The 16,161-nt window shown below is 39.2% G+C and overlaps 1 long non-coding RNA gene across 1 annotated transcript in view; it reads right to left on the bottom strand.

Annotated features, from left to right (window-relative positions):
* Positions 1–7,571: 7,571 nt before the first annotated feature.
* The window catches only part of LOC125482957, a 29,359-nt gene continuing 20,769 nt past the window's right edge, over positions 7,572–16,161 (bottom strand). The window contains exon 2 of the long non-coding RNA XR_007261950.1: positions 7,572–7,760. This is a non-coding gene — a long non-coding RNA (uncharacterized LOC125482957). The remainder of the gene's footprint in view (positions 7,761–16,161) is intronic.

Genomic DNA, 16,161 nt, shown 5'->3' with positions numbered 1-16,161 from the left:
ACCTTGTTATCCTGATCTCAGTTGAGTGGACACATTTGAATCTATTATTAGGGATATGGTAACAAAGTACTTTGAAATTTGAACATGATTAAGCCAAGTGAACATTGGTTTATAAAAGTGAAAACATGTTTTACAAATCTGTTCTTTTGAGCAATAACTTACTGTCAAGAAGGGAATATCCGTGGATTTAGTGGTAGGTCGTACAATTACATCAACAATTTGTGGTCATGTAGCACGATGTAATAACATTTCCTAAGGCTCTTCAAAGTGTTTTTAAACACCTTTACTGTCAAACCACACAGGAAGATATCAGGTCGGATGTCCATGGCCAAAGATTTAAGGAGTGCCTAGTAGGAGTTAAGAATAAGGTAAGAAAAAATAGAGAGAGAAAAATGAAACAAAAGGGGTCCAGGGCACTTGGGTTTGATGATCATATATTACCAAAGATTGTTTAATGGACAGAAAACAGAGCATAGGAATTAATGGGCTATTTGAGGTTGAATAACACAAGGATCATTAGTTGGGCTTCAGCAACTTACAATCTATATCAATGATGTAAGTTCCAAAGAACAGTCATTGGATTTGAAATCTTAGCTCTGTATCTCTTTCCACGGATACTGCCAGACCTGCTGAGCGTCTCTAACATTTTCTGTTTTGTTTCAGATCTCCAGCATCTGCAGTATTTTGCTTTTAATGAGCAGTTAAGATGCTAGCAAAAGAATCTTCAAGCTGTGCTATTTTGAGTTTCTCCCTGACCTTAATACTTAACACAAGCAGCAAAACAAAGTTGCATTCTGTTCCACAAACTATTCCTTTACAGACATTCAATTCCAGAGAAATTTTATTCCTACCCCAGCTCTTTCAAGTTTTTAACTTAATTGATTTCTTCCAGTTTCTTTTCTTTGGAATATCAAGATAGTCTTATAATCCTTTTCCAAGTCTGCTGTTATGAACCTTTCTCAGTTCTGACAATTTGAAGATGTCTAACTTAACTCTCGTAGCTAGAAAGTCCACAAAACTCAAAATGCTTTGATTAAGCTGACTGGTTCCCTTGAACTGAAAACTTTATTCTTCTCTTAGGAGAAACTGTTCTTCCTTCTGAACTGAACTTCTAATTCTTCTGAACTGAGAATTTGAACCTTATGTTCTCAAGTCAACATGAAACAAATGGCTTTATGATCTTTTGTAAATTCAGCAGTGTAAAAATTCCACCTATTAATACTACAGGCTTTATTCCAGGCACTTGACTACAGTGACATATTTTCTGGAATTGATGTGCTTCAGTTATTGTTCCTAATAACTTTCTGTCCTATTCAAAAAAAACTTCGCAGAACTGACCTATACTCTTTTCATAATAATGTGCTGTACTTAGATTTCCAGAAGGCAGGTCAGTGTCCTAAATAAAAGCTCATGGGCTAAGGACACCATATTAGCATGGGTAGAAAATTGGCCAGTGACAGGAAGCAGAGAGTAGGCATAAATCGTATTTTCTTGGTTGGCAATGAGTGGTGTACGGCAGGGATTGAAACCAGAACCTCAACTGTTTACAATTTATATAAATTTCTTGGATGAAGGACCAAAAGGTATGGTTGCTAAATTTGCAGAAGTTACAGAGATGGCTAGGAAAGTAAGTTATGAGAGGACGTAAGAAATCTACAAAAAAAAATGTGTAGAGATGGGTGTATGGGTAGAGATGAGGCAAATGGTGTATAATAAGAGAAAATGAGAAAATGTCCATTTTGGCAGGAAGAATAAAAAAAAAGAAAGTTGTTAGCTAAATGGTGAGAGCTGGCCAATCTGAAATACAGAGGGATCTGTGTGTCCTAATGCATGAATCTCAAAAGGTTAATATGTAACTACAGAAGTAATTAGGTATGCTAATAGAATAATATCATTTATTGTGATAGGAACTGAATGAAATAGTGAGGAGGTTATAGTTCACTTGTGCAGGGCACTGGTGAGACTATATCTGAAGTACTGTGTACATAATTTAAGGAAGAATGTAAGTTCGTTGGAGACAGGTTAAAGAGGGTTTACGAGACTAATATTGTGGAATTGATGGGTTGTTTTATGAATAAAGGCTGAACAGGCTAGAATTGTATCCGCTGTTTCTCCCAGCAGTAAATCCATGATGTAGTAATTACAAAGGGTCACAGCCTTTTAAGAATCCTGATTCCATTGAGAGTCCTTCATCTGTTGCTTTCAACTCCAAGATTCTGCAAACAATGTCTACAGATTGGACCCTTACAAACTTAACTTGAATTTGTATCTGCATCCTCAACCCAATAGTGGAGTTTGGACAGGAAACTTGGAAATCAAATGGTAAAGAGATCACTCCAGTGTGACTCAGGACAGATATTAAAAACAATATAATAAATTAATAAAAGAGAAAAGAATGGAAACAATGAAAATAAATTAATGCATGAAAAAATGAGTCATTGATAAAGTGGAAGGATAACAGTGGTTATATAAAGAATAGGGTAAGAATCTTCTTTTTGATAGGACATTTGTCTCTGAGTCAGAAATTTGTTGCTTAAAGGTCATTTTGGCATTGAGCATATTATCTAGATGATCAGAACTCTTGCTAATCTTTCAATTTGCTTTATTTTCATTCTTTTATCAACTTTGATTTGGAGCTGTGAGCTGGGAATTGTGAGCCAAAGCTGAGTTCTGGACTGTGGATAACAGCTGTGTCAAAAGGAAAAGAGACCAAACAAGCTTTTGTTTATTCATGGGGCCAGGCCTGAAATTTAATTGCAGGTTGGTTTCTAATCAAAAGGTTCGACCCAGACGTTTTGTCACTAGCAAAGAGCATTATGTTTGAAGAGTTAGCAGAAGTTGGCTATCAATGAAATCCATACCTGGGACTTGATTTCAGCAAGTTTGGAAAAGACTTTATGCTCAAGCAAGTGGTAGATGTTGAATGGTAACTGGGAACTTGTGGAGGAGACAGTCACTCAGTCAGGGAGTGGTCAGAATTTAAATTGGGTTTTGGAATGTGTTTTCCGTGGAGAAAGAGTTTGTCTGTTGATGTAACAACATGAAGATTTGAAGGTTTCCAGCACAATCTCCCATGAGCAGCTGTTGGAAACTCAGAGAATAGAAAACTATGTTATAAGTATTACTGCCTTTATTTGAGTGAAGTGAATAGGTGACTCTGATTGACAGCTTCAGAAAATTAATTAAAGAAACCATCATTTATGTCTTTGGAACAACCCCTTGTGAAATCCATTTAGGTAATCTGGCCAGTATTGTTGTTTTATTTATCCCTTGAATCCGTGTGAATGGGGCTGAAAATAAAGCTTTTTGGTTTTAATGCATCGACCATTAGATTATCTTGTTGTTTAATTTTTGCTCTGCTAAAGTTACTACATTGTTAATAAATTGCTAAGTCTTTCGTTTAAGATACAAACTGGTGTCTGGAATTGATTATTTGCAGAGTCTGGGATTAGTTATTCAAAAGTTTGATTACAAACCATTAGGATCAATTTTGAGCGTCATTGAAGGTTTTAATTTTACTATATTGGCAACATAGTGATTTGGTTTGGCTGTCTGTCTCTGAGTCATAAATTTGTTGCTTCAAGATCATTTCAGCATTGCGCATGTTATCTAGATTGACACTTCAGCAAATTACTAATGGAGAACTGCATTGCTGCTAGTGCTGCCTACTGGAAAACAATTGTACAAAGATCTTGCTGGCTGTTCAGGTGGAAAGAGATAACTGAGGAGATTGTAAAGGAACTGCTGGTGATCTTTCAGGAATCGCTGGAATCAGACAGGGACACAGAGGACTGGAAAATGGCAAATGTAACACCCCTGTTTAAGAAGGGAGGGAGGCAGAAGACAGGAAATCATAGGCTAGTTAGCCTGACCTCAATCATACTTAAGAGTTTAGAGTCCATTATTAATGATGAGATTGTGGAATTCTTGGAAGTGCATGGTAAAATAGTGCTGAGTCAGCACAGCTTCATCAAGCAGAGTTCATGCCTGACAAATCTGTTCAAATTCTTCAAAATGATAAGGAGCAAGTTAGACAAAGGAGAGCCAGTAGGCATGATCTATTTGGATTTCCAGAAGGCCTTTGACAGCACAGGAGGCTGCTGAATAAAAAAAAGGGCTCATGACGTTAGGGGCAAGGTACTGGCATGGATAAGGGATTGGCGGACTGACAGAAGGTGAAGAGTAGGGATTTTCAGGATGGCCGCTGGTGACTAGTGGAATTCTCCAGGGCGCAGTTTTGGGACCACAACTATTCATATTTACATTAATGATCTGGACAAAGGAACTGAGGACATTGTTTGCTAGGTTTGCAGATGACACAAAGATAGGTGGCGGTACAGGTAGTGTTGAGGAAGCAGGGAGGCTACAGAAGGACTTGGACAGGCTAGGAGACTGGGCAAAGAAGATGGAATAGTAGAATGGTAGATGGAATACAATATGGGAACGTGAGAAGTTATGCACTTTAGTAGGAAGAATAGAATCATGGACTATTTTCTAAATGGGGAGAGACTTCAGAACTCTAAAGCACAAAGGGATGTAGATGCCCTAGTTTAATTTTTGTCTTCAGGTTAACGTGCAAGTTCAGTTGACAGTTAGGAAGGCAAATGCAATGTCAGCATTCAAGAGGACTAGCATACAAGAACAGTACTACTGAGGCCGTATAAGGTTTTGGGCAGGCTGCATTTGGAATATTGTGAGCAGTTTTGGGCCCATATGTCAGGAAAGATGTGCTGGCATTGGAGGGGGTCCAGACGAGGTTCACAGGAATGATACTAGGAATGCAGGTCTTGTCACTTGAGGAGCAGTTGAGGACTCTGGGTCCGTTGTCGATGGAGTTTAGAAGGATAAGGGAGGAACTCATTGACACTTTTGGAATACAGAAAGGCCCAAATGGAATGGATGTGGAGAAGATGTTTCCACTAGTAGGAGAGACTAGGACCTGAGGGCACAGCCTCAGAGTAATGGGACTGAGATGAAGAGGAATCTCTTCTGTGGAATCTGTAGAACTCATTGCCACAGAAGCTGTGGAGGCAAAGTCATTGAGTGTCTTTAAGACAGAAACAGGTAGGTTCTTGATTAGTAAGTGGATTAAGGGTCACGTGCAGGAGGCAGGAGAATAGGTTTGAGGAACATATCAAACATGATTAAATGGCAGAGAAGACCTGATGGGCTGAATGGCGTAATTCTGCTCCTATATCTTGTGATCCTACCATTTATGGCCATATTACAAATACACAGGGAAGCTGCTCTGAATATATTTCTGGGTTTCCAACACAACTTCCCTGCTCCCAGTGTGTCCTTTGGTTAATATTGGGACCAAATGCATGTAAATTTTATAGACACGCCATATGACTTTGTTTTTTGCCTGTATGATACTTGCTTCCAATTTAAGTTAGTAGTAAAGTTAAGAATACAAATTTCAAAGCTTCAAAATGTACAGTGCACTGGTTTTCTATTTATTTGTCCATCGAAATTAATGTGGGGGATAATTATCAACCAGTTTGTGCGTATGTGGGAAAGTGAACTTAATTATCTCTCCCATAGTGCTGAGGTATTGCTACTCTTTTATGTCAATTACTCTTCTTAGCTAAAAAGTCCAGCTTACTGTAGAGAAGATTGTTCTGTCGTCTATCAAATAGGTGGAGAATTGCCTGCTTCTGTAACTTTGCTGCTGTAACTTTGTCAGTCAATTGCCGTAAAGAGAATGAAAATTCCTGGCCCACATGTGAAGTGAGAAATTCCCTGAGGAAATGTTGTTATTGTCTTCGATCTAATGAGCAACCACATATCTTCCTTAGTGAATTTGCAACAATCACAGGAATAAAGCAACAGAAGTAGGCCACGCAGCCCCTCGAGCCTGTTCTGCCATTTAACTAGATCATGGCCTACCTCCATAAACCTGCCTTCGGTCCATTTCCCTTAATACTTTGCTCAACTGAAAAAAATCTCAGATTTGAACCAAGAACAGGTTGAGAAGTGACCACCATAGGCTATCTGTTTGGTTTTAATACTATACATCATGATAATACATATCATCGATATCCATTGCTTCCCAAAGTATTTATTCAATTCTCTTCTGAATTTCCTCATGTAATCAGCCCCAATTGTAAATGAGTCCATTTCCTCTCTCCGGTTGGTCATTAAGTAAATCAGTTATGTCTTCAAATCAATGTTGAAAAACACTCATTCTCAAAATTCTGTCATTACCTTATTTGTTGGTGGGAGAAGTATTGGTTGTACTTTGTTAGTATCAGGTTTTAGTCGAACACCATAAAAGTTACAGGTAAATATTTTGCTTCTTGTTCTTTGAGCTGTTGTACCACACATATCTCACACTGAAAGTGGCAGGGAAAGAAAGGTGGTGATGGGTGTTAGCGTCAGTCCTCAGGCGAAGTTCCATATGGAGTAACTCAAATCATGAAGCTCCCCTCTGTTATTCACCTGTCCTCTAGATCATCACAACTAGATTAATTTAAAATGGGTCTCTTCCTTGTGGAAGTCTTGCTCCCAGACTTAGTGAAATAATGTTTTAAATGGAACAAACTTCACCAGGCTTCCTTAAGTTAACAAAACTGTGAGTTTATTCGTTACTAAATGGGGAAAGAAATAATGCAACAAACATACACACAGATTAGAAACAAAAGGCGAATTCAAAGAAAAATGAAAATTAAAAGAGATATATGGATCTGTCTCTGAGACCTGTGAAGGGTAAATGATGGGACTTTGTGGCCATCATATTAGGTGATAGCTATAGCACTGATGTTTGTTGGCAACTAGTAGATTTCAAGGTGCTTCGCAGGTTAGCTGAGAGGCCTTTTAACTGTGTTTTTTGCTTGTTTTCTGGCTTTTAGCTTAGAGAAAGGGAGAGACTTCATGTCTTACAACCTAGATCGCAGGGATAACTATGCTTTCTTAGCTATGACACTCACAGCACACACCTTTGCTCATGAGCACACACAGATCAGGGTTGAGATTGGCTTCTAACTCTTGTTTTTGTGTGTTCTTGAATGAGGAAGACTCAAAAATGCCTCTCGCACAGACTACTATCTTTTCTCCCATCATGACCACAGTTGGAGATAGCTCACTGGGCTTACAGTTCAGTTTGCAATACATTTCTCCCTTTGAAATCCCTTTCTTTGATGCTTCACTGAAGTCCATCGTGTGTGACAATCTAGACTCTCCCTTAAGCCCGAGGGTAATCCACACAGGCTTTACATTGCTCAGAATTTACATTCTCAGGCATTTTATTGCTGTATGTTTATTTTGTTAAAAAATGTTGTAACTAAAAGTTCAACATGTCTGTGGGTGATCCGGGCCTATGATCCATCATTATGACAATGGGGTATGTTGCCTAATTGAAATTTTAGACTGAGTAGCTGGGGTATTGTTGTCTCTTTTAATCCATCATCAGAAAATTGATGGATCAATCATTTTATTCCTTGTTCATTCAGCTTTAGCTTATTTTTGTTTCATTCAATACAATATCACTTCAGCGGGGCTTTCTGATTCCAAGCATAACTCATTCAGCAGCATCAAAGACTGCCAAATCAATTGTCATAAACTACACGTGGTAATTTTTCAAGAGTCAAGTTTATTTATGCAATTATTAAATATTAGCAGAAATTTCCCAGAGGTTATACAAACATCCATATCTTCCAAATGGTGTTGGATAAATAGTTGGAGACCTCAATTCTTCATCTTTCTACTCTGTAGCCACAAGTATGGAGAGCTTTTCTTCCATTAGTTCATGAGATCATTATCTGTGGTTTGAAATGAAAAATCAGCTGGTTTACAGGTTTTGTTCAGTGTCTTTGCACCAAGACGCTGGCATTTATTTTTACCATCACATCATCTGAAAAGACCCAGGTCAATGAGAATAAACTGAGCACTTCTGATTTGAATCAAATCAACAAGCTTCTTAACAAGACTTCTATCAGCTAGTATTAACTTCCTAGCTGAGAGCTAAATAGTTCTGTCAAGTTTAATGTGTAATGCATTTTTTAAGATTCTCTTTCCCATTGGCAACATCATGGCATTTGGAGGGTATATCTTATTCTTTGAGCTATAATGAACATAATGATCATAACCTGATTTGCTTGCTAAGAAAAGATTCAAATTTATTTTCATCTAGCATAATTACCATGACAATTACTAAACATTTTCATAGTTATTCTGCATTTAGGTGATAAATACTGTGTAGGAATGCCGACATCTTCTTGCCAATTTCGTAATTTACCAACATTGTTTTAAAGTTATAACAGTTACCTGTGATCTCTGACGCATTCTGAATGATAGATTTGCAAAACTGAACAGTGGCTAGCTTTTCAGCTGTTAATTGTAATCATGCCAGTATATGTTGTAGTTAAGATCAGAGTAGTGTATGTAGCAACTGACCACGCAAAATAGCAGGAAGCTGCCACTCCTAGATTTCTGTGTTCTTTCTCTTACAAACCACTGCAGCATATTCAAGGGGTAAAAAAATCATTTCAATTCCCACATTGATTGCTAAATTCAATATGCAACAAGCTTGAAAAAAACTCTGAACTTCAAATTTTGTGATGTGTATTGATTAGTTGTTTCAATAAATCGCCAAACATTTCCAAATCAAAGGTAACAGTTATAGAACTTCCTGCACTGAGCAATGAACTCAGATTTACACCAATTCTGATGGAACTACTACATTGTAGACATGTAGTAAATTATCTTATATTTTCCCATGCTTATATGGAACTGTTCAATGCAGAAAACATGGAACGGGTTCAACATTCAAGATTAGATTGGAATGGGTGTGTGAAGGAAAAGGGAACAAAGGTACAATATGTGGGATCAGGGCAGGTAAATGTGATTAGTACTATTTGCTTGTGTGGCGAGTAAACAGACATTTTGGGCTGTGACCTGTTTCTTTGCTGTAATTTATGCATATTTCTATTGATTCAGCACAAATATAGAAACCTTGTAGTGGCAAATAAACCTTTACATACAGAAGTTTGACACCAGTCAAAGAACAGCTTGGTGCATGAGTACCAGCATTACTACTGAAGCACTGAGTATGGCTTTGAACAGGGTACATGGAGTTGGGTGAGCAAGCAGAATGCAATCTAGTTCTAAAAAATTAATTTCATTTGTATTTCAGATTTAACATTGAATTGAAATTTGCTGTTTAAGTTATAAATTTCATTCAGGCTTAAGCAGCGATGTACAAGCTCCCCATATGGATGCCAACGTGATCCAGTGTAAGCAACTGCAGAAGAGATGGTAAGACCTGCAGATGCTGGAGTCAGAGACAACACAGTGTGGAGCTGGAGGAACACAGCAGGCCAGGCAGCATCAGAGGAGCAGGAAAGCTGACGTTTCGGGTCGGGACCCTTCTTCAGAAACAACTGCAGAAAGTGCTTGCAGCTCGAGGAGCTTCAGCTTAGAGTTATAGAGCTGGAGCCCCTTCTGCTGACATTGAGATGCATCAGGGATGAGGAATATTATCTGGATATTTTGTACAATGAAATGGTCACATCCATTGGGTTAGGGTCTTCTGATTTGATCAGTGGTAGGATGGAGGGAGTGTGGCTGCAGTTGAGGCAGTTAAATGTACCCAAGGGCAAGAGTGCACTTTGCAATCGTCCAACAGATCTGAGATTCTCTCAACTTTTTTGAATGAGAATGGATGATACTGGAGGGATGAGCAAAGTGACCATGGCACTACGGTACAGGAACCCATTCAAGTGGGCAAAAAGGAATATAGTGTTAATAGTGGTGAGTTTATTTAGGGGGATTGACAGTACTTTCTGCAGTAAAATCTAGAAAGCTGTGTTGCCTTCCTAATTCAAGGATATCTACTCAGGGCTCGAGAGGAACTTACAGTGGGAAGTGGGACAATCCAGTTGTTGCCAAGGTAAGTATCAAAGACATACAAGAGAAGGAAAAATGTTCTCCATAGCCAGTATGAGGTATCAGTAAACAAATTAAGAAGCAGAACCCCAAAGGTAATCTAAGGATGATTACCCAAGCCGCACGCATGTTGTCATATGGCAAATGAAAATAGAGAGATGAGTGCGTGTCTCAAAGGTAGACTGGTTAGCAAGGTTAGATAGCATGGAATCCAAAAAAGCTGGCCATTTGGATACAATATTGGCTTGAAGGTAGGAGACAGAGGAAGGTGATGAAGGGTTATTTTTCAGTTGGGAGGGGGCCTGTGACCAATGGTGTGCTGCAAGTATTGATGCAGGGTCCATTGCTTTTTGTCAGTTATATAAATGATCTGGATGTGAATGTGGAGGTATGGTTAGCAAGTTTGCAGATGATACCAAAAATGATGGTGTAGTGAATGGTGATGAAGGTTATCTCAGAGTACAATGGGACCTTGATCATTTGGGCTGATGGGCCGAGGAGTGGCAGATGGAGTTTAATTTAGATAAATGTAACGTATTAAATTTTGGTAAGGCAAATCAGTGCAGAACTTATATACTTAATGGTATGGTCCTGGGGACTGTGCCTGAACAAAGAAACTTTGGGGTACAGGTTCATAGTTCCTTGAAGGTGGAGTTGCTGGTAGACAAGGTATGAAGAAGGTGGTTGGTACGCTTGCCTTTATTGGTCAGTACATTGAGTTTGGGGTTAGGATGTCATGTTGCAGCTGTACAGGACATTGGCTAGGCCACTTTTGGAATACTGCATTCAACTCTGGTCTCCCTGCTATAGGAAAGATGTTGTTACACTTGAAAGGATGTAGAAAAGATTTACAGGGATGTTGCCAGGGTTGGAGGGTTTAAGCTATAAGGTGAAGCTGAAAAGACTGGGGCTATTTTCCCTGGAACATCGGAGGCTGAGTGATCTTACAGAGGTTCATAAAATAATGAAGAGCATGGATAGGGTGAGTAGCCCAGGTCTTTTTCCCAGGGTAGGGGAGTCCAAAACCAGACAGCAGAGATTTAAGGTGAAAGGGGAAAGATATAAAGTGGACCTAAGGAGCAACCTTTTCACACAGAGTGTGGTGCGTGTATGAAATGAGCTGCCAGAGGAAGTGGTGGAGGCGGGTACAACTATAACATTTGAATGTGTACATGAATAAGAAGGGTTTAGAGGGCTATGTGCCAAATGTTGGCAAATGGGACTAGGTTAATTTAGGATATCTTGTTGGCATGAACGAGTTGGATCAAAGGGTCTGTTTCCATATTGTACAACTCTATGACTGTATGACTATTGTGGAAGAAGGGCATTCCAGTTTGTGGAGAGCTGCCAGCAGTACTGGGAAAAATGTGGCTATAGTCTCTACCTAAATTGTTTTGCGACCAGTGTTCTAATAAGCTGCATAACTAGGGAAGTAGAGATAGTTTTAAATCAATTAGTAAGGGTGTGTGATCAAATTTGGGCAGATGTTCAAAATTCAAGTGTTGGAGCAAAGCAAGATGCTGGGAGCTTGTCAGTAAAATTTGGCAATTATCCTAGGGGCATTTAATCTACATGGTGAACATTCAGATCGGCAAATGCAGCCTCTATGAGGATGTTTTATCATGTTTTCAGAACAGCACATTTTAGAGTCAATTAGGAAGCAGAATATACTGGAACTTGTATTAAAGTCATAGGTTCTGCCATTTTAAAATAAAAGCTCATGGTGTAGGATGAGCATATTGGAATGGATTGGTAGCTAACAGAAAACAGAGAATAGACATAAATCATCCTTGGCAGAATGTAACAAATAGTACACCATAGGAATCAGTGCTAGGGCCTTAACTTTTACAATTTATACAAATAGCTTGGATGAAAGGACCAAAGGCATTGCTGATAAATTTGTTAATGACACTCAGATAGGTAAGAAAATAAATTGTGAGGAACTAAAAATGCTACAAACAGATTATTGATAGGTTAAGTAATCGGGCAAAGGTCTGGCAAATAGAGTATAATATGGGAAAATGTGAAATTGTCCATTTTAGCAGCAAGAATAAATAGAAAGCATATTTTCTAAAAGGTGAAAGATTGTAGAGCTTTGAGATGTAAAAGCATCTGGGTTACCTAGTGCATGAATTACAAAAGGTTATTATGCAGTTACGGAAAGTAATTTGGAAAACAAATTGAACGTTATCCTATTGCAAGGAAAATTGCAATACCAGAGTAGTTAGTTTATGCTTCTGCTGTACAGGCTGTCAATGAGATCACATGTGGAGCACTGTGTACTGTATTGTTCTCCCTTTAAAGGAAAGGTGAAGTTATATTGAAAGCAGTCCATAGATGGGTTGTCTTATGAGGAAAGATTGAACAGGTGAGGCTTGTATCTGCTACAGCTTAGCAAAGTAGGAGGAGACTTGATTGCCAAATAAAAGACCTTAAATGGGTTTTGGCAGGGTGGAAAGGAATGTTTCCTCTTGTTGCAGAATCTTGAACTAGGGCTCACGGTTTAATAATAAAGCATCAGCCATTTAAAACTGAGATAAGGAGAAATTGCTTCTCACAGAGGATTATGAGCCTTCAGAATTTTCTTCCCTAAAAGTGGAAGCAGACTATTTGTATATATTTTTTAAGCAGAGATGGATAGATTCTTGATAAGCAAGGGAATGAAAGGCTATCGGGATTGTCCGAAATATGGCATAATCAGATCAAACATGATCTTATTGAATGGCTCGAAGTGTTGAGAAGCCTATTCCAGCTCCTAGTTTGCATAATTTTCCTTCCATTTATAAAATGGAGGGTCCCATAAGTCATGTTGCCCACTTTCTCAATTTGCCCTGCCACCTGCAAAGATCTCTGAGCATATAACCCCAGGTTTCTTTGCTCTTCCACCACCTTTAGAACTTTACCCCTTGCTGAAATTACCTGGCCTGGTTGCTCCTACCAAAATGTGTGAATTTTGGGCCAATAAACCCGGCTGATCCCTGATCAAATGTAAAATTTCACGTGGAACCTATTTTCACATTATGACGAAACTCAAATATGAAGGAAGAAAAATGAACCACCCTTACAAAGCTGTTCTCACTCATATTAGGATTTCTACTGCCAACAAAACAGGAGCACTCAAGAAGTAAATCTGTTTCCTGCCAGTGTTTGAAGTATAACTTACAGTGAGGTGTTAGCACATGGAGAGCAAATTATTTGCTTTAAACTAACTGTGAAAAGTAATATTTTTCCAAGATTTCAACTATTGTTCTTTTAGATATTTTAGTTCTGTGAGCAGTTTTAGTCCCCTTATTTCAGGAAAGATATCATTTCATTGGAGGCAGTTCAGAGTAGGTTCACAAGGACCATCCCTGGTATTGTGAGCAGAGACTTAACAGGTTGGGACTCTACTCACTGGAGTTTCGAGGAATGAGACGTGACTTTATTGAAACATATACGATTCTTAAGGTGCTTGACAGGGTAATATTGGGAGCATGTTTCCCCTCATTAGAGAGTCTAGAACCAGAGGGAATAGTCTCAAAATAAAGGGGCATCAATTTAAGACTAAGATAACAGAAATTTCTTCTCTCAGAGGATTGAGATTACTTGAAACTCTTTGCCCTCTGAGAGCTGTGGGGGCAGAGTCTTTGTGTATATTTAAGGCTGATATAGATAGATTCTTGACCAGTATAGGAATCAAGTGTGACGGAGAAAGAGCAGGGATATGGAAATGAAGAATGTTGGATCAGCCATAATTCTATTGGATGGCAGGGGAAGCTTGAGAGGACAAATGTCCCACTCCTATTCCTCTTTATTATTATGGTCTTATCACTATCGTTTACACTGTGCTTGATATTTTTAATTCTACAAAACATATTTACATGCAGCATTCACTTCTGGATTAGAGGTAAACATCTGCATTGGCAACAACGTCTTCAATATAAATTTAAACTTAAAAGCAATTCAAATGCATTGGGTGAGACCTGGGCCAACAGAACTGAGGTATGCTCAGCTTGGCTTACGACTTAATATTTCAAGATTTAAAAATAGAAAAATCCAGATTAACCCATATTCAGCGTCAGTTGGATAAGCTTACTGGCTTTTATTACCAGCGAACTATAGATTGAGGTTGTAAATACCCAGTCAGGACCATTATACACAACTTAAAAGTGGATAAATCACAGTGTTACCAAAACAACATTAATTGCCCTTTTCCACATGTGCGCACCCCCCACTATAGGGGGGAAGCTCCAATAAATATTTTGTGATCACCATAAATGAAAAGGCAATATCTTTCAGTTCTTTTCATTATTATGAGAAAACACAGGCATGATTCATGAGAATCCCAAGATTTTCTATGAGTTTATTGAGGGGAAGAGGGTAACCAGGGAAAGAATAGGGCCCCATAGGGACCCAGGACGAAATGTGTGTGTAGAGCTGGAAGATATTTGTAGAGTGTTAAATGAGCACTTCACATCTGTCTTCTCTTGGGAGAAGAAAGATAGGTACAGAATTCAAAAAGATGGATGGTGATGTTCTTAAGCAGATTGGTATAGGAATTGAGGAGGTATTGGAGGCTTTGGAGGATTTAAAAGTAGAAAAATCCCAAGTCAGTGTGTATTGTTTCCCATGCTGCTGTGGGAGTTGAGGGACGAAATTACAGGGGCCCTGACCCAAATTTTTAAATCATCTCTGGTCACAGATGTGGTGCCAGAGGGTGGGAGGACAGCTAATGTGGCTCCACTTTACAAGATGGGCAGTAGACATAGTGAGTCTCACCTCAGTGGTAGGGAAACTATTGGAGAAAATTCTGAAAGAGAGAATTAATCTCCACTTGGAGAGGCAGGGTTTGATCAGGGTAGTCAGCATGGGTTTGTCAGAGGGAGGAAATGCAATTTGATTGAATTTTTTGAGGAGATGATAGGATATAGAAGTAAGGGTAATACAGGTGGGTGACCTCACAACCTTTAAAAGGTATCTGGGACATCTCTGCAGGAGTTCCTCAGGGTAGCGTCCTAGACGCAACCATCTTCAGCTGCTTCATCAATGACCTTCCCTCTATCATAAGGTCAGAAGTGGGGATATTCGCCAATGATTGCACAACGTTCAGCACCATTCGTGACTCCTCAGATGCTGAAGCAGTCTATGTCCAAATGCAACAAGATCTGGACAATATCCAGGCTTTGGCTGACAAGTGGCAAGTGACATTTGAGCCACACAAATGCCATGCTATGACCATCACCAATAAGAAACAATCAACCACCACCCCTTGACATTCAATGGTGTTACCATCAATGAATCCTCCACAGTTGACATCCTGGGGGTTCTCATTGACCAGAAACTAAACCGGACTCACCGCATAAACACAATGGCTACAAGAGCAGGTCAGAGGCTAGGAATACTGTGGAGAGTAACTCACCTCCTGACACCAAAAGCCTGTCCATCATCTCCAAGGCACAAGTCAGAAGTGATGGAATACGCCCCACTTACCTGCATGAGTGCAGCCCCAACAACACTCAAGAAGCTTGATACCATCCAGGACAAAGCAGCCTGCTACATTCATAAGCATCCACTCCTTCAACAACTGACACTCAGTAGCAGCAGAGTGTGCTATCTACAATATTCACTGCAGAAATTCAGCACCTTCCAAACCCACAACCACTTCCACCTAGAAGGACAAGGGCAGCAGGTATCTGGAAACACCATCACCTTCAAGTTCTCTCCAAGCCACTCACCACCCTGACTTGGAAATATATTGCTGTTCCTTCACAGTCACTGGGTCAAAATCCTGGAATTTCCTCCCTAATAGCATTGTGGGTCAAACCACAACAGGTGGAATGCAGTGGTTCAAGAACGCAGCTCACCACCACCTTCTCAAGGGCAACTAGGTATAGGCAATAAATGTTGGCCCAGCCAGCAAAGCCCACATCCCACAAATGAATAGATTTTTAAAAATTTGGACGAGCACTTGAAATGTAATAACGTTCAAGGCTATGGGCCTAGTGCTGGTAAATATGACTGGTGTATATTTAATGTAGTTTTGGCCAATAGACTCAATGGGCCAAAGAGCCTCTTCTGTATTGTATGATTCTATGATTCTGTGGTAATTATTGTAAAATCAATGTCAATAAAATATTTAATATCCTGTTGTTTTGAGCAGTCATAGGTAGCACAAGAGAAATCAGTAATCATACTGTTCTACTTTTAAGATAGTACCCTTGCAAAAAAGCCCTTGGGAGTAAATTTGACCAACATTGAAGCCTAGTAGAGATTTTTGACTCAAGATTGGTTAACTGG

Source organism: Rhincodon typus, chromosome 4 (genome assembly GCF_021869965.1).
Source record: "Rhincodon typus isolate 14 chromosome 4, sRhiTyp1.1, whole genome shotgun sequence".
Classification (NCBI taxonomy): Eukaryota; Metazoa; Chordata; class Chondrichthyes; order Orectolobiformes; family Rhincodontidae; genus Rhincodon; species Rhincodon typus.
This window is presented reverse-complemented; position numbering and strand designations above follow the sequence as displayed.